This window comes from Anomalospiza imberbis, chromosome 19, assembly GCF_031753505.1.
Source record: "Anomalospiza imberbis isolate Cuckoo-Finch-1a 21T00152 chromosome 19, ASM3175350v1, whole genome shotgun sequence".
Classification (NCBI taxonomy): Eukaryota; Metazoa; Chordata; class Aves; order Passeriformes; family Viduidae; genus Anomalospiza; species Anomalospiza imberbis.
In genome coordinates this window covers 10173552-10200309 of record NC_089699.1, presented here as the reverse complement: position 1 = coordinate 10200309, position 26758 = coordinate 10173552, and the positions used below count along the sequence as shown (strand labels likewise).

At 40.8% G+C, this 26758-nt stretch overlaps 1 long non-coding RNA gene across 1 annotated transcript; it reads left to right on the top strand.

Annotated features, from left to right (window-relative positions):
• Nucleotides 1–1150: 1150 nt before the first annotated feature.
• Nucleotides 1151–4276, top strand: LOC137485329 (uncharacterized). Its single transcript, XR_011005278.1, has 2 exons — nt 1151–1255; nt 3942–4276. It is a non-coding gene; the product is annotated as an uncharacterized lncRNA (long non-coding RNA).
• Nucleotides 4277–26758: the final 22482 nt, after the last annotated feature.

Below are 26758 nucleotides of genomic sequence, written 5' to 3'. Positions count from 1 at the left end.
AATTTATGCTTTTAATCTTTTAATATACCGTAGCAACAAACATTACTTGCACTAAATATATTTCTGTGATTATTTTGTATATCATCAGCAAGCTTAAATGAAAATGACAATGTCTAGAGATACTCTTTAGCTGATGGCTGTATTTATTCTGTATGTTTATGCACTGTCTGTCAAAACAGCTGTAAAATATTCATGTGAAGATAAAGGTTCCTGGGAAACTCAGAAAAGGGAGGTGGACCAGTCTACCCTATTTTAGATACATTTTGCAGTGCCTGTGTATCTCCATTGATGTTTTTATTACAGCTTAAAGTAGGGAGGCTTTTTAAAGCTTTTTTGGATGTCAATAAGAGTACTTCTATCTATCCAATTCACTTACCAATTTGTCTATTATTAAGTGTTCACTAGGCTGTGACAACTCCAGTAAAGTGGAGGGAACTCTAAGGGAGCCATATCTTATGAGTTTTCTTTTTCTTTAAATGCAGATCTAACATTTTTTCCCCTGCTAAAGACAAAGTCTAAAAAGAATGATTCATTGCTATCTTTTAAGTGTTATTGCATGGAAAAGATCAAACTCAGGAAATCATGCAAGATTTTTCCAGAATACTGCACTTTGCATGCAAAGACTGCAAATTAATATTCAGCTAAGCCCCACCCTTTACACTTTGCTTAATATCTGCCTAAATCCTGGTCTGAGCATCACTCTGCTTAACACCAGTATCAAGTTCAAAGTGCAGGGTCCTGACTGTGGTTCGGTGTATGATTTGCAACCATCCACATGCAAAAAATTATTTTTATACGTGTCCAGGTCACTGGCTGTACATACCAAAGAGCCCTCTTTGCTCACGTGGACCAACAGAAACAGATCAGGAGTCAAGCAAAATCAGCCACAAATCAGCCACAGAACAGGAGTCAAGCAAAATCAGGCCCAGCTGACAAAATATCCATCAGAAGCCTGGGTAAATTCCCTGGGCTGCATCAAAGATTTTCAGCAGTTAAGAGCAGGGTTTGATTTTTATGCAAAGCCATTCTGAGACAGACGCTTGCTTGAACAGCCCACACAGTCAAACCCACAGCTAATTACAAATCCTGTCTCTTCTGAATGAATAAGCATCTGTGCATCTGGTACGAGTCAGGGTGCTAACAGTTTTGTCAGGTGCTTGTCTTCATTTAGCAATTAAACCAGCACAGCACTGAGAGGAGGCTTTTCAAATTGCAGTGTGGCTACCTGGGAGATGTCTGGAAGCAGCAGCACAGGGTAAGATTTCAGGATGTAGGGGGAAAGAAGTTCAGGTTTATAGGCCTTCAAAGAAAGCTCAGAGCCCAGGCAGGTTCCTGTTCCTAAGGAATTGTAATGAGAGATGGACACTCTCTTGTTAGTCTGCGTGTGTCAGTGCTGCTGGTAGAGCAGCCGGGGCCATGGATCAGGCACAGGCTGAGTTAACTCCCTTCTGCAGAAGAAACTTAGATTCTAAATACATTTCTTCTTCATTTCGAGGTGGACTTCCATGTTCTATCTCTTGGATAAATTATCTTCAAAACACTTTCCCTTAAAGAATCTCATTTTACTTAACCTGATACTCCCAAAATAATATCTGCTTTTCTCCTCCTTGATTTTGCCCTTGGAAACTGTGGTGCAGCTCTAGCATTCAAATACATTCTTGGCCTATGGAAACCATGTCGTACATTCTGCTCTTATGCAGGCTGAAACAAAACTGTACAGGCATTTTCTCCTGGCTGGTTGGAATAGTCTAACAGGTGCACCCCAATAAATAAACTTTTTATGTGTAAAGGTAAAGTACATTTTAGGCTGGCAACAGAAGCAGGACACAGGAGGCAGAATGGCAGATTCTCCATTCCAATCACTTGTCTCAAGCTCCTTCGCAGGACACTCTGGGCAGTGTTTTTTTTTTTTTTTTTTTTTTTTTGAATGATTAAAATCACTTGAGATTGATAGATAAAGGTGTAAGACTTGGAGGAATCTAAAGTGTGAACCTGCTGTCAAGACACTTTACAGCATTACCAGAGGCATGCATTATTTCTCTGGATATGCACTGCCTGTCATCACATATTGCTTAAATACTTTAAATCTTTATTGGTATCACAGTCCATGGAAACTTTTCTCATCATTCCTACATTTAGATCTTTGCTCCAGGATAATTATCCACTGCTCTAGTTCTCTCTGAGCTGCTTCACTGAGTTTCAGTCCATCTTTGTGACAGAGAAATTATTTTTCTCCTCTGCGCTATCTTTGATCTGCCCTCAGATGCAGCTGGTAAGATCCTGACTCCTACTAATTTTGAACTAGACTCCCATTTTAACTCATAGAGTCTTCCACAGTTTCTGTTCTTCCCAAATTTTCTGGTGCCAGCTAGAGTGAAACAATCCTAGTGCTTGCAGGGAGGAAGGAAAGGTTCTTCTCTGTACTGCATCACAGCTCCATGGGTGAGTTCACAGGGCAGAAGGAATTTTATTCTTGTTTTTGCTACAACTCTAAATGCTTTGCCTTTTAACCTTTCTTTAAGAGACTCTTTAGCTGCACTCCAGGCCTTGCTTATTCCAAGCTCCTGACAGCAGTAATAGGTTTCAGCAGTAATACCTGTTTCAGACAGGCAACATTCCCCTAGTGCCAACACCTCCCCACCTAGTCTTATGTACAATAAAACTTGGCCTCTGAATGCAAAGGACAGCTATGAGAGAGAGAGGAGGAAGAGGAAAGTCTCACAAAATTGCCTTGTGAGTTTAAAAAAAATTATGAAGACTAGCATGTTATGTGAATTTAGAGCTAGATGTTCAAAGGAGCTAAATTCTTGGCTAAGCACCTAATGAAGTGGCCAGATGTTCCTCTGCACCTACTGAGACCTCAGTTATGAATATTGAGCTCAACTAAACATGCTTTCCTGAAAGTCATTCCCCTTAGCTTCCCTTCAGTTTCTCAAATGTAATTAAACTGACTTAAAAAAAAAATCTAGCTGTGAGATTTGTGAGCAATGGGACAATATTACAAGAAAAAAAAAAAAAAAAAGAAGCAAAGCAGCAGCATCTTTTTGGGTAGAAACCATCTCTTGCCAACACTGCATGGAGAAGAGAAACACCACTGGTGCCTTCAAGCCACAATGACAGCACAGTTTAGTGACTAAAGGAAATGGGGGAAATGTCCCAGCTTCTCCTTTAAAAGCTGAAGCCACTATTTCTAGCCTGGTTGCTGTGCTGGGAGTTGAGTTTTAATGAGTTTGAAGTAGTTTCACATGCTTCTTTTCTTCTCTTTTCAAATTAATTAAGGCTGTATCAGGCTGCCACACTGAAAGCTAATCTGTCCAGTTCGCTGTCATGCTCTTCAGGTGGGTCAGAATAATATATTAAATAAGAGCAGTGACCTGAGAGTTTACAAGGAAGATCACTATCTGTGCTGCATCACTTAGATGCATACATACATATATACCTATATATATATATATTTATTTATTTATATATGTATCTCAGAAAACCAGTGGCCATTGGCCCGCACTATAAACAAAATATCTGATGGTTATAAAAATATGAAATCAATACACTGCCAATCTGATTTTTCAAAGATCTCTATCCAAGCTATCAAAATGAACAGGGAGCCTCACATCCCACAGCAAGGAGGAATAATGTTCCACAGGAGCCACGTGTTTGTTACACACCCACCTCACTTGTGCCCAGTCACAAATATTGGTGAGAGCCCAGCTGGTCAGAGGTGATGCTTTATTGCTACCTCAAAACATAAAAATCAAGGTATGTGTCTTTCATGCAAGGCTTGAAGGAGCACATTCCCCTGTGGCTAAGGCAGTGTTTTGGTTTAACAGAGTCTGGATTTTTCAGCCTGGAGGGAATTCAGGGCTCAGTGCAAGGACAAGCCAAGGCCTTTGTAATTCGAACTTTCAACACTGAGCTTAAATGAGGTTTGTATTTTACACCAGACTTCCACTGACCCTCTAAGGCTCCATTCCAGCTGCTCTGGAGCCTTCAGGGAGGACCAAGACTGAGAAGCAACAGTAAAGAGACTAATATGAAACCTTCCGGTACAAATTTAAAGACAACCTGGCTCCTCTCTCCTTGGCTTATACAAGTTCAGGCAGAAATCCTCTACCACATTTCATCCATCATGGAATGGACATGAGAACTGTCCAAATGGACTGGGAGGCTCCAGAAACCTGAAATTCTGTGTACTGAGGCTGAAAAGCCATGTGCTGTGGCTGGGGATTGCAACAGCCTCAACCTCAGTACATTTAATTAAATGAAAATCTATAGTGCAGACTTTAATTTAGAGGTTTTTTTTTTTTTTGTCCCCACAATAGAAGAGTTTGCTCATGTGAAGCAAAATTCAACAACAACAACAAAAAAGATACTATCATAGAAAGGAAAATGGCTAGAATGACTAAGTAATTAATGTAGGCCCCTTGATTAAAGTCAATTTGCCTTCAAGATCACGACTTACAATGTGCCCTGGGCCTGCATTAATAACCCAGCAGCACATGGCTTATTTGGCTCTTTAATTATTTATAATTTTTATTGCTTGTTAAAGCAAGCAGAATGAGTTTAACAAAATTATTTTCTTACTTAACTTTTACTTATTAAAAGTAAAAAATGTCATTTCAGTGCAATCCTTGATAAATGGCAAGAGAACCCTCAGCTCTCCTCTCACCTGGCTGGCTGGAATTTTTTCCCTCTAAAATAAAGAGGGACCCATCTGCTGGTCCTCAACTCAGAATATAAACAAGGGATCCAATATAAACAAGGGATCACCAATCCCACATCCAGCCCTGGAGTGGGCACAAGGCCAGATAATTGTGTTTTGAGGTCACAGCTCTGGCCTGGCCAAAGAAGCTAGGATGGAAAAGAGAATCTGAGCATCATTACATGGTACCACTTCATTTCAGAAAGCTGACCATCAAAAGCAGAAATGCTACCTGGAATTAGGGAATATTTCCTCAAAATATCCCAATTTATTAGTCATGGAATTCTGCCTTCTAAACTCTGGGCTGAGCTAAATAGGTGCAGCTTTTCCTCTACAAAATCACCTGCACCACCACAGCAAATGTACCTCTAATCAAAAATGACTTTACTTAGATTCCACCCTTATGATCCTTAAAATGTCATACTTCTGAGGTGTCAGCTAGGGAACACTTTCACACATTCTTATCTAGGAAATGTAATTTTTTTTAAATCTCAGAAGTTATTGAATAAACTGTTTATTTTAAAATATACTTTGACATACTTCTGCAATCTAAAGACATATTGTGAAATAACACTTTCAAGATCAGAAAAAAACTGTATAATGCCTTTAGAAAGATCTGTTTATAGTTGCTGGGTTGAAATTCAGAAATACCTAAATTAAAAAGACACAAAAAGAAAAATAATTATTTAGTGCAATTACAAGCATCAGGCTGGGAGTTTTCTTCCATATTTCCCTCAAGTGTTAAATTTCCTTTGTGAACTGACTTTGGTGTCTCTGTGAAGGACATTGCTTCCTGCAAAAGCACCTACTAAGAGCTTTACTAATTGCAAGAAGACTGCATTTACAAAAAAAAAAAACCTACTTGGGCAATAAATATCTCATGTAATACCATGCACATCAGCTCAAGTGAATTTGCATAGTTAGAAACAGCTGTTCAGAATACTGATAAGCTCAAAGAATTTTACTATTCACCATCACCTTCCTTTGAAATATTTGATTAACCTCGAAAGGCACAAATTCAATCAGTCAAAGCCTGCAGAACCCATTCAGTGTAAGGGTAGCATTTGTGCTATTAATAAGACTAATTGCTATCAATCAATTTGTTTCACTAGCAGTGGAGATGAAAAACCTGGAGCAAAGTAAGGCCTTGCTTTCCAGAGCAGTTCATTGGTACATGCTGATACTCCAATTTATGCAGCAGTTCCAACAGGATGATTCACTATAACAAGAAAAAAAAAAAAAAAAAAGGAAAACAGCGAAAGAAATCTTGCAGGTATTTGGCCTTAAACATTCTCAGCTGGGAAAAATGCCTTTGCATGCAAAAGCAAGTATTTGAAGCCTAATCAAAAAAGGCATTTTAATTTCATTATTCTAGGTAAAGACATTAAATGCGGTCCCCCAGCTGCTCCTGAGGATCTGGAATTGTCACTGGCAAAGGCTGCTTGGAGACTGAGACCTGGAAATGCAAAGGGCTTGGGTGTATCTTCCTAAACCATCCTGCACCACATCAGCCACAGCACAAACCATCCCTGTCCCTGCTGCCCCCCTGTGCATGTCCCATCCTGCCAGGCCTCCCAGGACTCACAGGGTTCTGCTGCATCCTTTCTTCTGAACTTGGTGCTGAGAACATTCCTTTTAAAACAAATATTATCCTGCCTAATCTTTCCAGATTTCATTGTGGCTGGCACTGTAACCACAGCATCCAGTGGCAAATGAACTCGTGTGCACAGGGAGTAGATGCAGCACCTAAAGCAGATTTATATCTTCCCTTGATATTTTAACACTAACAAGTTTAGTACTCAGGAATTGCAGGCTTCCCAGTGGCATCTTTATGAGGCCCAACTGACTCCCCACCAAAATTTATCTCTGCTTCAGCATGTTCCCCAAACCACAATCATAGACACAATAAATTTAAAAGCTCCTTTATATAACATAGATACTTTTCAATGCTTCCTTTACATGGCACAGAAGAGACAGCACTCCTTTTATTTGGCAAAACTCTTTCTTGGTACTCACAAATATTTTGCAGTTTGGAAAATACGAATACTAAGGAGAAGAAAACCAGAAAACCAATTTATTGGTTTAATTCTCTCCAAGCCAGAAGCACAGCCACGTGTTTTCATCAATAAGGCCTCAATTTCTTCTGTTCATTCAAAACCCAGCAGTGAAATTTATACACAATAATATCAATATGGAATGGTGTCCCATGGTAAAATCCAAATGGCTTCTCCAAATTCATAAGCAAGGATGAATGTGGTCCACTACATATTTCCACCTTTAACGTAATGACCTCCATTTGAGCAAATAATCTGCAGAACTTCATAAAACCTGACTAACTAATGTGTTTTCACATGAGACAACTTCAGAAGAGGAATATATCACATTATTACTGAAGTTTAAGTTGAAGGAAGGTTTTAGCTGTAAACATAGCTGTTCAAAAGATAAATATTTAAACAGAATCTTCATGTCAGAGTCTATAAAATATAATATTCACCACTTTGTTGTAAGCCAATGGGAAATTTTAACAGAGAATAGACTACTTCTTTTCACAGATATTTAAAGCAAATTAACAATGACAGTAATGTAATTTTCTTGGCACAACTCTTCTTCATTTCTTTTCAGCTGTCTCCTGCTAGAATCTTTAGAGAAGTTTAAACTGGATTAAAGAAATCCTTAAGAAAAAACCCTGCACTTTGCTATTATATATCCTTCAGGTGTTCACAGAAGTACAGGAGAAAGATCATTTGCATTTCCACTTAAATGCTCTGTTTATACAGAGCTGTAGATGGGAAATGACAACATGCGTTTTTTGGGACCATAAATATTTACCTTTACTAAACTGAGAAGTTGGTATCGGACTGTGACCTGTTTCAGGCAACTTGTGCAGGAAATCTCCTACATAAGACTCTAGTAAGGAGGGAAGTCACTGAAGAACCAGTCGGATACAAAGCCTAATTAAAGGGTGCTGCAAGTGCACAATTAGTGAAGAAACTACTTCAACAGAACTGTTTCCAGAATTCTACTTGCTTAGTCTAACTGTGATTCTATGCTGAAACTAACTTATTTGAAAATATCTCTCATTGCCTAAAATCATTGTTTCATATGTGACAAACTATAAAATACACTTGAGAATGGAGAATTCTCATCCACTGAGGCCAATAAAATTATTTTCTTTAGATTCAGTTGGGTTGTGAGGGTCTTTCTTTTTCTTCCAAAGATTGATAAAAACACCTCTGAATTCAACTCGTCTTTGACTTCACTTTAGTAGTCCTTGAAAGATATACCCAGAGAATACTTGATTCAGAGCTATAAATCATAGATGTCATAGATGAAGTTGAGCTACAGCTTTCAGAATCCCCTGTATTGAATGGAGATTTATGATGTTGAGAAAAGACCTCAAAAGAATTTGGACTTTGGGCTCTCTTCTCCAGTTCCTTCTGTTTGCCATTGAAGATCTTGGCCAAGAGCCAGCCTGCAATTCCACCTAATGTCACTCACTCCTTCTCTGAAATGTCTTTTCCAACAGCACCCCCCCCATTATTTATTGCAGAGCACTGGCTGTTTAAAATACAGGGGTCCTGTAGGAACTTCTGATCTTTTTACCTGCTTCTGTCAAGACATTCATGCTACAAACCTCTGGATCTTTGGGGAACCTTATGGTCCCACAACGCCTGACTGCATCCTTAATTCCCCAACTCTGTTCCTAGCAATACTAATTAATACAGGTCACATAATTTGTGGTAGGGTACAAGGCAATGGAATTAAGTCTCTTGAAAGCAACCTGACTTTCAGGGCTGTCTGCCAAGAAACCTAATTGCTATAACCAATCATTTGTAGAAAACAAAAAAAACCAGCTTGATGGTAGGCACTGTGCTGGAGGAGGAGGAGGGAAATCAAAGCAAGACAGGTTAGGTGAAGCTATTAAATACAATGAAAACAACATTGGTAGGTTTTGTCCTAAATAATCAAATCTATTATTACATTCTCAGAGGGGTTGTCTGTTTTACTAATGCCTCAATTTTTCATGCCAGGGTTACAGCTGACACAGCAGGAAGAAAGATGACTTTTTGGGAAAGATGATTTTTTGATCTCTTACTTTTGCGAAGAGTTTTGGGAAAGCTACCTCATGAAAATGATGCAGACTTCTGGCATAGGTACTTACAAGAAGGCAGCCTCAGAGTTGCACTGCAAAAATCAAAGGAATCACATGGAACTACTTCTTAATTTCTTATTATCTATTTAATATCTTTGATATTAATATCTTTGATATTAATATCTTTGATATCTTATTATCATTATCTAGTATTGGACAAAATTTTCTTCAAGGAAAGTGTAATCCATCCCAGTAATTGAGGGGGTTTTGGCCAGGGTTTTTCTGTTTGGTTTTTATATTTCTTCTTCAGGAAACATCTGGAAATGGCACAAAGCAGCTGATGTTGCTTTTCAGAAATCACATCCAGGGCTGGTTCATTTTCTCTGGAGGTTCTGCGGTGCTTGGACTCTACAGACAGCAGCTCAGCCTTTGCCAGTTTCTGTTCTGGACAAAAAGCTTCGTAATTCACTGAAACAACAGAGCAGGGATAACAGCTCTTCATGGTATTCCTGGATACATCTGTCTAAAGATAAGCTGCTCTCACAGGTGTTTTTATATTTTGTTGTTGAGATATGGTAGCAATTAAGATACAAGTGCAGCTATTTTAAAAACTTTCCTCTCTGAATGATTGTATAAATAAATTTCCCATAACATCCCTCCTAAAATAACTCAATTAATGTAATAAGTAGCACCAAGTGCATTAACCATTCCATAATTAATAGTTCCAAATGCCTATATTTTCCTTTATGCAAATAAGCAGCTACGTCAACAAAGTGCTAGCAGAGGGTGCTCTATTAAAGAAAGACATTAGGGGAGTTTCAGCCTTGTTTTTCCCCTCTTCTCTCAGCAGTCTCCATTAATATAATAAAACTCTCATTATAAAATCATTAATGTAAATGCAAATAAAGTTTTGCATTTTTAATGTCCCCACCATGTCCTTAATCACTTGCCAAGTCACGCTGCATTAAGTATAACATTGATTACACATGATAAGAGGGGATGACGTAGGAGACGCTGCATTACCTCAGACTGAACGATTCATAGGACACAGTGGCCTTTGTGTTCAAAACTATTTTTCTGTGTTGTTCATGTGCTACAATTTTGAAAATCCTAACTAAAAATATTAGGCTAAATTGTGGATTTCAGCCCTACACTTCCTGACCTCTCGGTGCCCTTTCCATGTTACCCTGATCCAGCTCAGTCCTCCCCCCATATCCCTGCACCAACTAACCAGGGAGGAATGATGAAATCTCCATTCAGGGATTCGGATTAAATGATGCAGCATAAAGCTACTGAATGCATTTCCATCACAATCTTTCTCCTGCAGCCACATTGCATTTTCCCATTTATCTGGGAATCATTAGTGTGATATTGGCTCTAGTCGCCATGAGGCATCAAGACAGAACTGCACTTACCAGCCACCAAATTAAAAGAAGCAGCTTCTGCACAGCACAGAAAAATCTCTCTCATATAAGGCAATAGAAAGAGACAATGTTGCAGCCATATTTTCAGTTTTAAGTCTTAGATATTGCTACGGAAAAAATATGTGCTTATACTTTGAATCATTGCTGTATTTAAAAAGAACTGCTATGTACATTGTAAATCTGTGAACATGGTATAACTGCAGTGCAGAAGAAGGTCTTGATCTGGTACCTCATTTTTCCATGGTTCCTACCTACTTGAAGCTGGTTTTGTTCTTCCAGAAAAAAATAATGAGGATTATTCTAATTAATTACTCCAAGAAGGAAGGGGGCTGATTACACAAATAGTCATGAATATTTCAGAGAGACATGTAAAGTAGGAAGCCAGAGAAAGCAGAAAGGTGAAAATAGCTCTTCCAGATTTGAGAAGAAGAGAGTATTTTAATGAAAGAAATTAATAACTCCTGGTCTTAAACTGTGCAAGTAATTTTTCATAACACCCAAAAAAATCAAAATGACAAAAAAAATTTGCAACAGAGAGTTTGGGTAAGCCAGCATAAAAAAATGGAAACTGAGTTTCTCAACTTGTGATATTCACCATGTGTTAAACCCAGAGCTGAGTGCCTATCTCCAATTAACCTGGATCCAATCATGGAATGACAGCCTACAGCCATGGTTAGTCTGTCAGCAACCCATGTGACAAGTGTGTCCAGCCCTGCTGATGCTTTATGTGACCAAGAATTAACATGCTACTTAATGGCAGCTGAAAGTTAAACAAGAAAATCAATTCCTCCAGGAAACTCCTTATAAATATTTTTTTAAGGGGAAACACTACTAAAATTGCCAGTCAAGTATTTGGATGCCAGGCAATGCCAAAATTTAAGTTGTCTGTGCAACTTGAATTCAGCCTTTTGGAGACCTTCCTGTGTGCATGATGATACACTCTTTAATTACAGAGAGCAACATCCAGATGAGTTCTGCCAAGAGACATGCCAGTCTTCTGAAGTGAGATGAAGGAAATGATCTCCTTTTCATCTTGATGCACTGTGTGATGCAGTCATTGTTAGCATATTGTAGCTGCTATTTCCAAAGGGGCTTCCCAGATTTACAGCTTGGAGAAGCACTGAATACCTGAGGCTTTCAAGTTAGTGAAGGAACAACAGTGAAAGCTCTCAACATCTGGTAAGTGTATTGGGGATAGAGAAGGGGAGAGAGAAAAAGTAAGAAAATGTCATGGTTTGATATTGGCCAAACACCAGGCATCCACGAAAGTTGTTCGCTCAACCTCTGCTGCTACAGCTGGGAGAGGAAAGGGGAAAAAATTAACAAAGGGCTCATGAATTGAGATAAGGACTGGGAGAAAAAACACTCTAAGGGCAAAACAAATTTAAAGGTATAAATTTATTATTAACAGAGCTAGAGGAGGATAATGAGAAGTAAAATAAGTCTTTAAAACACCCTTTTCCCCCCTAGCTCCTCCCTTCCACCTACAGTGCAGGAAAACAGAGCATGGGAGTTTTGGTCAGTTTGTCACTCAAGATCTTATTCTGTTTGCTCAGGGAGAGGAGTCTTTCCTCTGCTCTGCCATGGGGTCCCTCCCATGGGCAAACAGTGTTCCCAAAACCATTGTGGCGTGGGTCACTCCTCCATGGGGTGTAGTCTTTTAAGGCCAGGCTGCTCTAGCTGGGAAGCAAGGACCCTCTCTGTCTATCTCTGGCAGCAGGGGCCCTCTCTCTCCATTCGGGTCTCCCACTGAGTCACAGCTTTCTCTGCCATCCACCCACTCTGGCGTGAGCACTTTTCCCATGGGCTGTGAGTGGATCTCTGCATCCCCCACGGACTTCATGAATTACAAGGGGACAGTTTCTTTTATCATGGTCCTCACCATGGCCTGCACAGGAATCTTGGCTCCAATGCTTGCAGCACCTCCTCCCACTGTGTGCCCCCCAGTCCCCACTACCAAAAAAAACAAGGCTGTGACAAATAAAAAGGGAAAATAAAATAAAATAAAAGGGGGAAAGCAGAAAAATCACCAGCTAAACTGAAATGACTGCACTGAGAAAAATTTGTCCTTCCACCTCCTATCTGATTATCTTTCCCTTCTGCCCAGATCAGTAACCTCCATAAGATTTGACAAGAAAGCAAGTAATGCAATGGCTGCACACAAATATGTGTATTTATACCTTATATATAAAATGCTATATGAGAGGCTCTGATGATCAGAGGGATAGCTCAGAAACAGAATTATCTGTATCTAACTGGACTTGGACTGCATACTTACTTTGCACAGATTATTTAGGGTTTACCTGTGTCATGTACAACAGCATTTAGGAGGCTTTGAGCTGGCTGGAAATGAGCCAGCAGCAGAAGGGAAGGCAATGCAGCAGCATCAGCTCAATTTGGGTGTTCTGCCGTGCTGAGGGAGCTCTGCTGCAGCTGGGACTTGGGGCATAAAGCAGGCAGCTCAGTCAAAGCCAGCCCAGGTGTCTTTACCCCACAGTGGATCAGGAAGTCAAACACTTGTTAAAAGTACAGCTACACTCTCTGCCAGCTGCTAGAGTTATTAAGCTGGTCCTTCTCAGCCCTTTCCTCTTCCCCTCCTCTGTCCCAGCAGAATCATCCCTGCCCTGGGGCCAGGCTGCTGGGACCACGGAATTTTGAGCTGCTTCTGGAGTCAGGATGAGCTCTAGCAGCAGCAGCACCCTCAGATGAGTTGGAGGTGGCTATTCCAGAAAGAAGACAAAGGCATTTCACTGTCCCCAGAGAAGTATCAGGCAGTGGGGACAGGGAGTGAGGAGTAACCTGCTAGAGCAGGGCATGCCAAGACAAAAAGAAGGAGCACACATCAAGAAAAAGAACAAGCATTCACTGGTTTAAAAGTGCCTTCTTTTACTTCCATTATGAGCAGCAAAGTATTTAGGAATCACCTACCTGTCTAGTTGTTGCACATGGAGCCTTGGGAAGGAACTGGACTTGTTGCTGTAGGGGTGGCTGGGAAAGCTCAAAGGTAGAAATGAGCTAATTAAGCAGAGACATTGCCTACTGGACAGAGTGATTACAGGAGGGTCACCTGCATGTCCAGAGAAATAGTGCCATTTAATTGTTGGAAGGTTAATACTTAAGCTTCACTCATGCCCAGGTGGCATTTCCCAAGGCCATGGTTGAAGCTTATGCATTTTCTTTTTCCCTTCCCGCAAGAAGTGACACAGATTCAATTAAAGGTTGAAGTTCAGAATGAACTCAGGCTCAAAAGATCTCAGAGTAGCCAGGGCAGCTGTAAAGTCACAACTGCACAAACCAGAGGCAAAGCAAAAGGATGAAGAAAGGAGATTTTTTGTGTGTGTGTTTTTTAAATTCTTAGACAAAGAAAACTTGGTATTACCCTGTGATTCACCAATCACTTATGGAAATTTTCAGCTTCAGTCTTCTCCAAAAACTCTTAAAAAGTAGATTCTGCAGATTGCAACATTCCTACCTCCTGGAGTTAGATCCTATTAAATCAAGCTTGTCCAGGCAGTCTATTTTGCACCAATTGTGCTTCCAAGTCACAGGCCTTGTCACAAAAATAAAAAGCTCATTGCTTTTCAATAGAAGAGCTAAAAGTAAAGTGGAATTAACACATGATACTGCCTTCCTATTAATTTTCACTGTCTCATACTTTTTGTTTCACAGCTGTTTACATGGGAATAAAGGATATATTTACAGTGCCAGCCTTGTTAAACAGTGTAATAGCTGATATTCAAGGAAACATCTGGAAAGAGAACAAGATGGAGCAGCAGGGCCCACATTGTCAATTTGAGTCTTATTTTCAAGTTTCAGCAAAAACCTGCTGGTAACCAAGAAAAATTGTAACTTGCAATGAAAGGGAGCTTTCCTCTTAACACAGCTGTATGGGTGTTTTGGCAGCACATATATTGGCAGATGCACAGACTCACTTGGGGATTGATTATCTGAGTGAGAACAGCAAAAGGACAAGATCCAATTCAAATCAACAACCTTCCCGGCTTCCTGGTGCTGTGATATCACCTCGGTGGCTGGAGGTGTTACAAGAGGAGCTGGATTTTTACATTTCATTCTTACTGACCAGCACCGCTTGCTCAGGAAGTTCCAAAATCAAAGGGCCAGGGTAGGTGGTGGTTTATATTATTTGTTTGAGCAAAGAGACACTGCTAGATACAACCAAATACACGTCCAGGTTCAAGCAGAATTTGGTTTTTTTTTAGATGTCCTACCACTACTTGGGTCAGTTTGGCACATGGGCAGAGCAGGTCCATAATCAGCAAAGTAGAAGGTGTCTGTCCCTAGTGAACTGAACAATTCAGTCTTGCCAGCAAGAAATCATCTCCACATAACCTCACCCAGAAGAAATATATTCTTGTTCTGCTTATACTGTGTTTTTCCTCTTTGAAGAGCATAAGAAAGGCTGCAAGAATGCTTCATTCCACTCTCCACGCTGGCTGACAACAGGGAAATGTGCACCCAGCATCCTTTTGAGTCACAGAATTCTGGAAAGGTTTGTTATCTCTGGGGACACAATCTTCTTTTTGCATGATAAAGCTCTGGGCTCCCAATCTTTTCCAGCCTGAGCCTGCAAATCCCTCACTGTGTATTTAACAAAGTGAGCAGAGTGTGATACTGCTGGTGAGCAGAGTGCTTCCCAGCCAGAGCCACCAAACAGCTGCTTGAGGAGCTCCCAGAAGCCTCACCCTTAACACTCAGGATCAGCACTGGAGGTCAGGCTCACAATTTAATGTGATGGAAATGACAACAGAAGCCATTCTGACCCACACTCTTCATTCCAGTGAGTGCACCTGAATGCTTAATTGTCATCTGCTGTTCTCATTAGCACTGCTGTGCCAGGGAATAGGGCACTGCCTCGGGAAGTGTGATGGATCCTGTGTATCTGAATGGAAAACATGCTTTCCTTATCATATTTCATGTCTGCAGCAGAAAAGCAGGAGCCATTTCAGGGCCTGAATTGCCAGGAGGAGGAGAGAGGACACAATTTCCTCCAATTCATGCAGATTTTGTCATTACTATGTGCTGTGCACTGAAGCCCCAGGGAAAAGAGGCTTCACATGTGTCTCACAGGGCATCCCTCTGTGCTCTCAGCTTTACCTAATGTTCAGGGTGGCTCCATCAGGGCAGCACCTGGACCTACACATTTTCTAATAGGAATCACCATTAAATCTATTGCCTTTTAATGCACTCTCATCCTCCCTGCTCTCTCAGGGAGGTTCCCCCTCCAAACCAAGCAGGCACTGAAGCAAATCACACACTGGCCATGTCTTTGCCCCCAGTGTGTTGCTGGACCCAGTAACTGAGGCTGGTTTGGGAACAAGACTCAAATGCAATCAACTCATCATTTCAGAGAAAATAATGCTTCAGAGAAGAGGGCAGGCCCATCCTCTAAACATCCCAAGTTACTTTTAGCAGTGATCCACAGAAAGCAGTTTGCATTATTAACCTGATCTCAACACCCAGCAGCGTCTGCTGTGAGCTCTGGTGGAACCAGGCACCAAACAAGAGTTTTATCACATAATCCAGCTAAGCCAGATATGCAAAAGGTCAAATATTAGAACATATTAAATGTACATGCACTGCTTTCAAACATGCAACAGAAACATTGACCTGATTCATCAGGATTGTCTCAGTTTCCTATGTGAAGAGGTTCCAAATCTTTAAAAGGACACCTCTATTTCTTATTAAAAATTCCTTGTCTTTATGAAGGTGTGTTACATAGAGGGTGTTCATGGACTTAACTTATTTCACTTACCTGAGGAAGATTTATTAAAACAAGAATAGACTTGAGAATGTATAAAAATATTGAGCTATGTAGGAGTGTGGCAAAACTACCCTCTACTGATCGCTTCTTTTAGAAAGGCTATTTTCTAAATTTCTAACTATTATTTTCAACTATGCAAAATAAGGGGGTGGGGGGATCCTCCCAGCTCCACTTCTTTTTTCCTTTCCTGCTAATAGCTGTCACTGAGTCCAGTGGCTACAAGGCTTCAGGAAGCAATAATCAAAGAAAATATTAATATAAAAGAAGAAAGACAAACATGGAATTTGGATTGTATGAATCTGAAGGGTGCCATTATGAGCCTCCTACCTTTTAAATCACTGCATTTTTGTTTAGCTGGTTTAACATACATTCCTTCTTAGAGCACCTTGAAAAAACAAAATTAAAAAAAAATAAACCAGACTAAACAATAACAGCATTATTGGTTTGGTTTTTTTTTATTGCAGAATTACAGTTTAAAGAATTTATGTATTTGAAGATAAAAAGGGAGATGAAACTCGTTTTTCAATTATTTGGGTTGGCAACACCCTATCTGTTCAAAACACACCCAGGCACACTCAAACCTGCTGTACCCTCTCCTGATCTCTCCTGTAGCTGCTGACAGGTGACTGACAGAAATGGAAGACATTAAATACTGAAGTTTCCCACTCCTCAGTCTAATACTGAGGTTTCTACTTGTACTCTGTGTCTGACAGGAAAGTCATACCCTTATGAAAGAATAATGTGCCAAAGTTTGTATCACAGAACTTCCAAGTGACATATCTGGGTGCATCCCAATGAAGTTCAGCTTGGCAGTCCTAAACTCAGAACTCAAGTCTTCTGTAAGCCTGATCCCTTTCTTTTCAATCCTATGGGATTGTATGGAGTGTTCTGCAATTATTTCCTAGTCCAGACGTTTTTCTGATGCGCAAGAGGATTAATTTTCATTGATAAACCCCTAAAATATGGCCTGCCCATACAATTGTGTGTGAACTACACAGTTAACATTTTGTTGTTACTGTGATTGAGCTGAAGTCTTCTGATTAGGGCTGATGCCCCCAAAACAATTTTATTTTTATCAAATTAGTGAGAAAGTTGTGCCTTGCCCACAGCAAGAGGGAAAAAAAAAACAAAAACAAAAAACAAACAAAAAAAAAACCCACAAAAACCCCCTGGGCTGTTCAATACAGATCCACAAGTCCCTGCCTTAGTTTTTTCCTGGTTGGCATTTAAACAGCAGAAAAAGAACATGAACATTTCCATGGGATATTACATGCCCTGTTGTAGGCTGGGGGTGTGTATTCTATTCCCATCTGTGAGAGGTGGGGTAGTTATCGTCTGTTGATTGGGCAGTTTGCTTTATCTCTTCTCCAACCACTCCTCCCTCCAGGAGACATCTGCTGTTAATGGGCCAGTGAGTGTCCCTGCATGGCTGAGAAAATTCCATCATCCCATGGGGAGATGCTCCACCCAGGGGGAGGAGCCAAGCATTCCTACCTGGATACAATCTGACTGTGGGAACACCACAGCAGCCTTTGCCCACTGCATTCCCAGAGGAGCAGCTTTCTTCCCCACTGCATTCCCAGAGGAAGCCCAGGCCCATCCACACCAGCCCTGGAGCTTCAGAGGAAAACTCCACCCTTGTGCAGGATCCCTGCTCCAGCAGAAGCACAGAGGGCACTGCAGGAGGGCTGAGCCACCATGGGATGGGACTGCTGCCACCACCCTGACCCACAGGCTGCCAGGGCCTGCTCTGACTCTGGCAGTGGTTTTTCTTTTTGTGCTATTGCATTTGTATTTCTTTTTAATTTTCCTAGTAAAGAACTGTTATTCCTATTCCCATATCTTTGCCTGACAGCCCCTTAATTTCAAAATTAAAATAATTCAGAGGCAGGGTGTTTACATTTTCCATTTCAAGGAAGGCTCCTGCTTTCCTTAGCAGACACGTGTCTTTTCAAACCAAGACACATCCCCACAATTTAAATGTGATTTAGCTTTTAAAGTGAAACTCTGCAGCTCTCAAAGCTTAATGTATGTGGTAACTTTTAGTGCAAAAAAGGTCAGGAAAAGGATCAGCTGTGGTTCTCAAGTCCCAATCAAACGTAAAAGCTTTCAGTTCCCAAGTCTGAAAGTACAATGATGTTTTCCTCTTTCTCTGGTTGCCAAAATAATGTCAGTGTCCATTACTCACTGGAAACTCCCCCAGTCTTTAACACCAGCTTGGGTAGCCTGCATTTCAAGATGCATATCCTTGATAAAGGATTGACTCCTCAGGCTTTGTTCAATTCCATCTTCTGCTTGTTTCACCCACTGGAAATCTGTTCATTTGCCTGCAAACCACTGATCTCAACCTCTGACTACAACCAACCATGGAGAAAACCAAAACCCTTCCCTGTTTATTTTGGCTGAAGGCAGGACTGGGAATCCAGGGCAGTCCCTGTGTACTGACACACTCGTGGCATTAACAACCTGATCATTTCACATGCCTGAGAATGGCTTCTTGTCAATATTCAAACCTGGGGCTCAGATGGATACAGAACACAATAACTAATACAATTTCACATTTCCCATATTTTTCTGGTGATTTCACAGACAGAAGGACTCAGTGTTGCCTCAAGAAGGCACGGTCGGCTCAGAGTCAGGCCAGTGGCTTTGGGAGGACATGTAGGGAACACACACTAAGGGATCAGCTGCTTGGAGAGGTGTTTTCCCCTTAAAATGATGTAATCTGCAGCTGGTTCCTGTACTACAGCAGTATAACAAGACTATGAACTTTAAATATATATATTTATATTTACAATCCTTTCAGGATTCTCAACAAAAACTCCTCTTCAAAGTTGTTTTGTTGGAAACACACTTTTCCCAGCAGCACAGTGTTTCAAGGCAACTTCCCTTGAGGACAAAAATAAGAGCACTTAGTAAGGATTATAATGTTTTAATTTGGTTTCTTTTGTGAAGGGAATTTCTCTTTTACTTCAGGTAGCTCTGTTCAGATATTTCTTCTATGGTACAGCTGCGCTGCTGATGTTAAATATTGCAACCTAAAATTATTTAATTTTGTTTTATAGGTGATTGGAAATTCTTAGCTTTCATTCCTATCTGGATATTTATTTTTTTAAACACACTATCCCAGGAAGTGCTGATGCTGGGCCCTTTCTAACATCCCCACTGCTGTTCCTACTGTAGGTAGGAAGGGAGGACCAGGAAGCAGCACTTCATGAAGCCACAAGTTCCTCACAGAACTACTTCTGTTACTATACATCATCCCTTACTGAATAACTCTGTTTCTATCAAAATGGTAACTTGTGTTTGCTCTGACCTCCTACAACCTTAGGATAATCTGAAGAAAGAAAAGGAAAAAAAAGAAACAGAAAACACAAGACAAAAGTAGTGGGAAAAAAAGTGAGATGTGAGCTCTAACCTCACCAAAGTCCCCACTCTGAATTCAGGATTACAGCACGCAGCCTGCTTTAAATATTTCACTTGCAGGCAGCACAGAGAGGGACATAAAAGTGCTTTGAATTATTTCTTCTGAGATGATGTATCAGAACAAGACAACAATGACTTTAAAAGGAACAGTTTATCTCTACAAAGTATTAAACTTTTGAAACGTTTTTCCCCTCTAGAGAAAAGCCTTTTAAATCACAATGCACTGAGTCACTGGATTAAACCCTGGGACCCCACTCTGCCACTGCAGCTGATGAGCAGCTCCTCTTCCAGGGAAGTTATTCACACACTGTAACAGGCGAAAGGGCAATCCACAGCAGCAAGACTCTCTTATGCCTTCAAAAGAATTTATTTCCTGAGCAAAAATTGTGTGATACGGGGTCACTAAAATTTGAAGGGATGAGATGAGGCCAAGAAGAAAGGGGAAAGAAACTGGGCATGAGCAGAGGAGAGAAGAGATGAAGTTACTGTCTCAGCAAATGTCCCTGTCCTGTATTTTACCACAGCCTGTCTGTAACACAGCTGCAGAAGCGCTGCTGGCAGGCACTCATGCAAATACAACCTGATTGCTTGAGCATGCAGAGAAAGCAAACAGAGCCACAAGTTGCCAGGGTCACCAAAGCAGCTCCAGTGCAATCAAATAGTTAAGATCAGTATGTCAGATTTAATTGCTGATTTGTTTTGTGTATGTGTTTGACTTGGGTTTTTTTCTACCTTCCCCCAGGATTTGACTACCTCTGTCAAAAGCCCCCCCACAAATGCCCAATCAAGGCTGTGAACAAAGCAGCACATCCAGATCCATTATTAAGTTAAATGTCCTATTTCATACATGGAGTGAAATTCAAATAACTTTTACAAGAATCAATAGTTTGAATCTCACTTTTCCCCTCTTCCTCCCTTCAACCCAGCATTTCCATACTGAAGTATTGCGAAAACATATTTTTATTTTCTGAAACACTTCCAGTGAAATAAGTGTGTAGATAGCAGATCCAGGGCTAAACCTGAAGATTTTAAGTTTGTTAGCTCCCCAGCTAGCACAGTCCAAGCCAGCAGTGGAAAAATCTTCCATGATCAAAACCCCTTCACAGCCCTGCTTTGAGTTAGAGCACATCTGCTTTACTCAGTGCCACAAGCTCCAACATATAAAGAAACCTACTTCAGATCTCATCCATGAAGGACAAACAAATAGGGTTACATGCACTTCTTTTGTTTAGGGCAGACTACAGTGGAAAGGTTTGCACAGAGTCAGTACTGAACCTCATTTCATTTTACTCATTCTCATTTTGGTGTATAAAATGAAATTAGTACAGCTCCATCTTCCAAACATAAAATTGTGTTGATATCTGAAAAGCAGCCTGATTTGTAAATATCTATTATATACCACTTGTGCTTAAGCAAGGATCTAATTAGGCAAATTCATTCTGCATTTGTGCTCTTTGGTTGCCAGAAATCTTTACCACAGGAGCAGAAGCTGCCCCAGGTCACAGGGAGCCTGGGGCTAAGGTTTGAGCCCAGCTGTGTCACCCCCAGCCCCTTCCATCCTGCATTCCTATAGGATTTGATCGCAAACAAAATTTCAGATATGGCCATGTACAGAGATATTGCTGCAATTCTTGTTGCCAAAACCAGCATTAAATGCAATTTTTGAAAACCAGAAATGAAAAGATTAAAAGGTAGGTTGATTTTCAAGGTAATTTGAAGCACAAAACACTGAGCTTGGTTAATGTTTTCACACAAATATTATGGGAAATATGGTTTTTTGTTTAATGAAGGATGAACCAATCTGGCTGACTGCCTGGCTTCAGTATTTGCCTGCTGTTGAATGTACTTCAAGCCACTTTTCAAACATCATGATGCTAGGACAGCCCTTTCTATCACTGGGACAAGTTCTGTGAAAAAATCAATGTCTTGTAGGAGGCAGCTGCTTGGAAATGGAATACCACAGACCCGAGTCTGACTTCCATCTTCCTTAATGTTCAGCAGCTGTGCAAGTTTTAAGTCAGTCAGAAACCTAATTAATTCCAGTGCAACCTACTTTTTGGCTACCCAAATGCCAGTTTAAATTGGGTTTATACTGGTTTGGACTGCTCTTGTCCATTACCTGCAAAAGCCACATGAACGTGGGCAACAATTTGCAGAGAAGCACATGTGGGTAAGGGTGAGGTGGAAGGAGGGTTTATTGGGTGAGTAACATGGGCTCACACAGCTGGAGCCTGGTTTGGGTCATCCATGGGGAAGCAGCAGCTCCTCTTGTCAGACTGGAAGCTTCTGAGGGTGGCTCAGGAGTTGAAGGGTATCAAGTCTGTGTGCATCTACCTCTGCACGTCCCAAATTAATATTTAACACTTGGTGTAGCTGGACATCTGCTCTTCAAAATGAGCAGCACTATTTTGCAGATGAAGCACTAACAAAACCTGATCTCCTGCAGTCATTAAGACTAAAAGCCAAGTATCACAACTGGAAGGCTGAAATAAAGGCCTTTGCATTATTCATGCCAGTCTTTAAAATGCCAGGTATGTCACTAATTATAGCAGCCAGGTACCAAAAGTAACTGTTACAATGGAAAAGTAACTCTTAAAGTTAATTGAAAATTTGCTATGATGCTTAACTTCTCTGAGTTACTCTTCACCAATAAATGAAACAGCCTAATAGGCTTCACTTTTGTCTGTAACTAATGTGGGATTTTTTCCACTTCCTAATTCATATGCACTTGCTGTAGGTTGCAGTGTTTGATTTTTGTATAGGAGAGCTCTCTCTCTCTCACTTGGGAGAGGAGGAAGGCTTCCAGTGCAAATAATGACACTGGAATTACCAAGCTGCTGGTGTTTGATTTCACAAACACTAACTTTTTAAACGAAGAGTTTTTAGTCAAAATTGACCACGTAGTTTTTCCTTAAAAAGCAATAGACTGCAAATTAATTAATATTGCAAGCTACTGGATACATTAAAAAGCTTTTTGCTGGAGGCAGACTACAAAATTAGGAAAGCAGGGATGTCACAAGACTATTCAAAGAAAATTAGTTTTAAGTATGTAGCCCTTAGTTAAGAAATAACATCTCCAACAGTAAAATTCTTGTGTGATAATTTGAGGGAAGCTTGAGGTTTTTTTAAATTTTAGCACCTATCCAAAAATTCCTAATGCTGGCAGATATTCCAGACATTCTAGTTCAGCATTTTTAATGTTTTGAATTGTGCAGAGAGAGGCAATATATTTTAATATCAGAGATGTTAAAATACAGCAATTAACAACAAACTGCTTGATTTGCAAGTTTGATGCTTTCATTTGAAAGCAGACACAGCTAATTAAAAGACTATTCTATTGCAATAACATTTTAACATAAATACAGGGTCATCACACAGAACAGTTCACACTGGGCACCACAAATTAATTCTGGCAGCAGCACTGATGCCCAGATTCTCATTTTCACTGTCATATGTGTAACAACAACCCTGGAAAACTCTGAGGCATGGATCTGAATATGAGTTTGTGTATCACACAGGTACAGATCTTCTGATCCAATTTAAAGCTCAGATCAACCATGCAACACTTAATACCAAGCAATGCTCAAGCTTCACACAGCTTTAGTTGATGAGGAACAGCATTAAGAAACAAAAATTTAGCCCATGCAGTTTGTACTGTGCCACAACTAAACTCCGGAGGTACAGGAGCCTGGCAACGCTTCACCCTCAGCCACTCTGAGAAATTATGTGAAGCAACTCCCTGCTCCAAATTCTCTGTCCAGGGGTGATTTTTACCTTGGCCAGATCCAGCTTAGGATTCTGGTTTGCATATAACTGAAGGAGCTGCTCTGGAAAATAGGGAGTTTGACTGAAGAGACCTAAGAGCAGCACCCATTCACTCTGATGAGCAGGGTTTGTCCCAGATAGGCAGAACTTTCAGTAGAGGCAGAGGTTCCAAAAACACAGTCAATGGAATTGTAGGTAAGAGAAACCAAAGCTTCCTTAAGCAGCATAATTAAATACCACTAGGCCTAATCCATTTCCTTGGAAGATGTCCCAGTTTAGTAGATTTTTTAATTAAGGATATCCTGATTACCTACTGAGGTGTCTCTAGGTGAGTGTTCAAGTGACATTAAAAATAAAATAGAAGAGAGACATGAAAAATGTGTTTACTAGGCCTTGCCCCTTTAGAAACATGAGATGGTTCAGCTGTCAATGAAAATTAAAGTAGGTACATGATTTTCCAGATGGATCTCTGCTGGTAATTGCAGACAAAACAGGAATAATGATAACCATGAGGTCAAACAACCCTTCACTTTCAAAAGTGATTCCATATGAAATAATGAGAACTGGACCTGGTGGAATAGAGCAAAATTGCACCTTCAAGGGCAGAAAGTCTTGAAAGGACAGGCTGTTTAATTTCACCAGTGTCGACATTTTCAGTCCATTTTTGTCACAGATGCTCCTGTGAAGATTTGCGTGCTTTAAAAACCTGGAGCAAATAAACCCAACTAATGTTGGGCAAAATGCCTTGAAAGACTAAGCTAAAATCTAGCTTTACCAAACATAAATTAGCTCGGGTTACTTCATCTCCCTGAATTCCAGCCCATGTGCTGGTGAGGCACAGGAATTTCTGCTCACAGAGTTCTGCAGTACTTGGTGTGACATTTTCTATAGAAGATGTGGGCTGAGGCTTCCTGATATCAAAATACTAATTTTGAAATATTTTCTTTAGACTTTACAATGTGGCTATGCTACAACCTTTCTAAAGACAAATGTGGTATAGCTCTATACCCACGAACACACTAATCCTAATTTGGGCTGCACATCCAAGATACAATGTTTGACATGTGCTTCACAGACTTTTATACATTTTCTTTCAATAATATTATATCAACTGAAAACTGCAAATAATTTTTAAAATGTTCCTATGCTTTTAGTCTTTGTAAAATAATGGAATACAACCACCAATTTTCTGTTGGCACAACCCATTAGTCTTCACTTCTTCTAAAGTATGCTCTCATTTCTGTGTTTCTGCTGCCCAAACACCAAATTGGAGAACCTTTAGGTCTTTGGTAGAGCCAGGTAGATGTGTGCTGGAAGTGAATAAAGACATATCTCACAAAAGGTCACATAAAGCAAAAAGTGTCCCATGGTGTTATGTGCAGGAGCCTGTACAATACTATCAAAAGCTCTTTAAGATCATGGACGGATGACTTTCTTAAAAAAGTCATGACTTTAATGCCACCTTAGTCCAGGGGAGCTCCCTATTAATGACAAGCTTTGGAAGACAAAAAGGAAGAGACTTACTAATGTTTTTAAGAAAAGCTGCCAAGAAATTTGAGTCTACATTACAACCCTCATGTGAGAGAGGGTGGGCACAGGTTACACAGCTCAGTTAGGAAGGATCTTGATATGCCATGAATTATTTCCACAGCAGGCAATAATACCACCAATTATACCAGATAATACCATTGTGGCTGAGACAAACTCAGCATTCTGAAGCTTTCAGAACAATGCCCCCAAAAGGCACATGGCCATTCAGAGAGCCACAACACTGCTGACTTTTTAAAAGTTTGGCTTAAATTCAGCATAAGATCCACCTTTAACAGCTACAAAAGGCAAAGCAACGCTGTTCTCAAGGATTGGGCAGAAAAGTGTTAAAAAATAGGAAGAAACAATAGAAAGTTATGGAGCATTTTATTCTTTAATGTGTTTTCTCTCAACTGACACAGAGCACACAGTAAAGACAAATGTAAAAACTACGATTAGGTTTGGAAGAAATCAAATCAGCCAACACAACAAATGCTTACAGATGTCTGAGAGGCAGAACGCTCCAGCAGCACTGATCGACCAGCAGCACCATGAAGTGATAAAATGCCTCTTCAGAGCTGCTGTGACTGATCCGTCCCCATTATCTGACCTGGCACCTGGCTTTAGTGCACAACAGACAACACCAACCAGGAGAGGAGCATCCCAGGCCAGGTATCTGAGGGATAACAGATCTGTACAGCAGGTCATGCATCTAGGAGATGACTTTTTAAAAAATAAAAAAAAAAAAAAATCAATCATTGCAAACAAAAATGCTGTGGAATAGAAATTATGTTCTTAGGTGGCTTAGCACCCTCTAAAAAAGGAATCAATGCTGGGTACTGTGCCTCACCACCTACTCACTTGGCAATACACACTAAAGCAGCAAGAATCATAAACAAAACAGTTTCTGAGACTTTCTGCTGTCTCAGCCCCGAGTCACTGTGCAGCCAGTCCCTCAACAGTCACACATACAGAGGAACCACCATCATTTGCATTGGTTGTTCCACTGTGGTTTATCTTTCTGACTAGCGAGTAATGAGCTCTAATCCTTTGTTTTCACCTTGTTGTCATGATTTGATAAAACCAGGCACTCACAAAAGTCATTCGCTTACCCTCTGCTGCTACAGCTGGGGAGAAGAGAGGGAAAAAATTAACAAAGGACTCATAAGTTGAGATAAGGCCTGGGAGAAAAAACACTCTAAGGGCAAAACAGATTCAAATTTAAAGTTATAAAGTAAATTTATTATTAACAAAATCAGAGGAGGATAATGAGATGTAAAAAAAGCCCTTAAAACACTTTTTTTCCCCCAGCTCCTCCCTCTTTCTCATCAACAACACAGGGAGACAGGGTGGGAGTGTTTTGTTCAGTTTGTCACTCAAGATTTTATTCTGTTTGCTGAGTGAGAGGAGTCTTTCCTCTATTCTGCTGTGGGGTCCTTCCCACAGGCAAACAGTCATCCCAAAACTGTTGTGTGCGTCCCTTGTCCACCCACTCTGGCGTGAGCACTTTTCCCACAGGCTTCAAGTGGATCTCTGCATCCCCCTTGGACTTCATGCATTACAGAGTGACAGTCTGTTTTACCATGGTCCTCACTATGGCTTGTAGAGCAATCTCACCTCTGACACTTGGAGCACCTCATCCCCCTCTTTCTTTTGCACTGACCTTGGTACCCCCATGTGTTTCCCACACATGCCCTCACTTCCTCCTCTTCCCTGATTAGACAAAACTGCTGCTTGTAGGTGCCATAACGTTCCACTAATCCAAAGATTCTTGCAAGGTCCCTCAGTGCCGAGAAGTTGATCTGGTCTAGGTTCCGTGCCGGAGATCTCTCGCCACGTTTCTGCTGCTGGCCTTGTGGCCGCGCCGCCATTGCACGGGCAGCGGCGGCTGCCGCGGTGCTGGCACTGGTTAACGCCTCTCCTCATGCAGGGGGCTGGGAAGGAGAAGCCACTGTCACTGTCCCTTTGCCTGAGGATGGCTGGCCAGGGGCAGCCAGGCAGGCAGGGCTCGCCGCGGGCCGTGCCGGCGTGGAGGTGGCCGC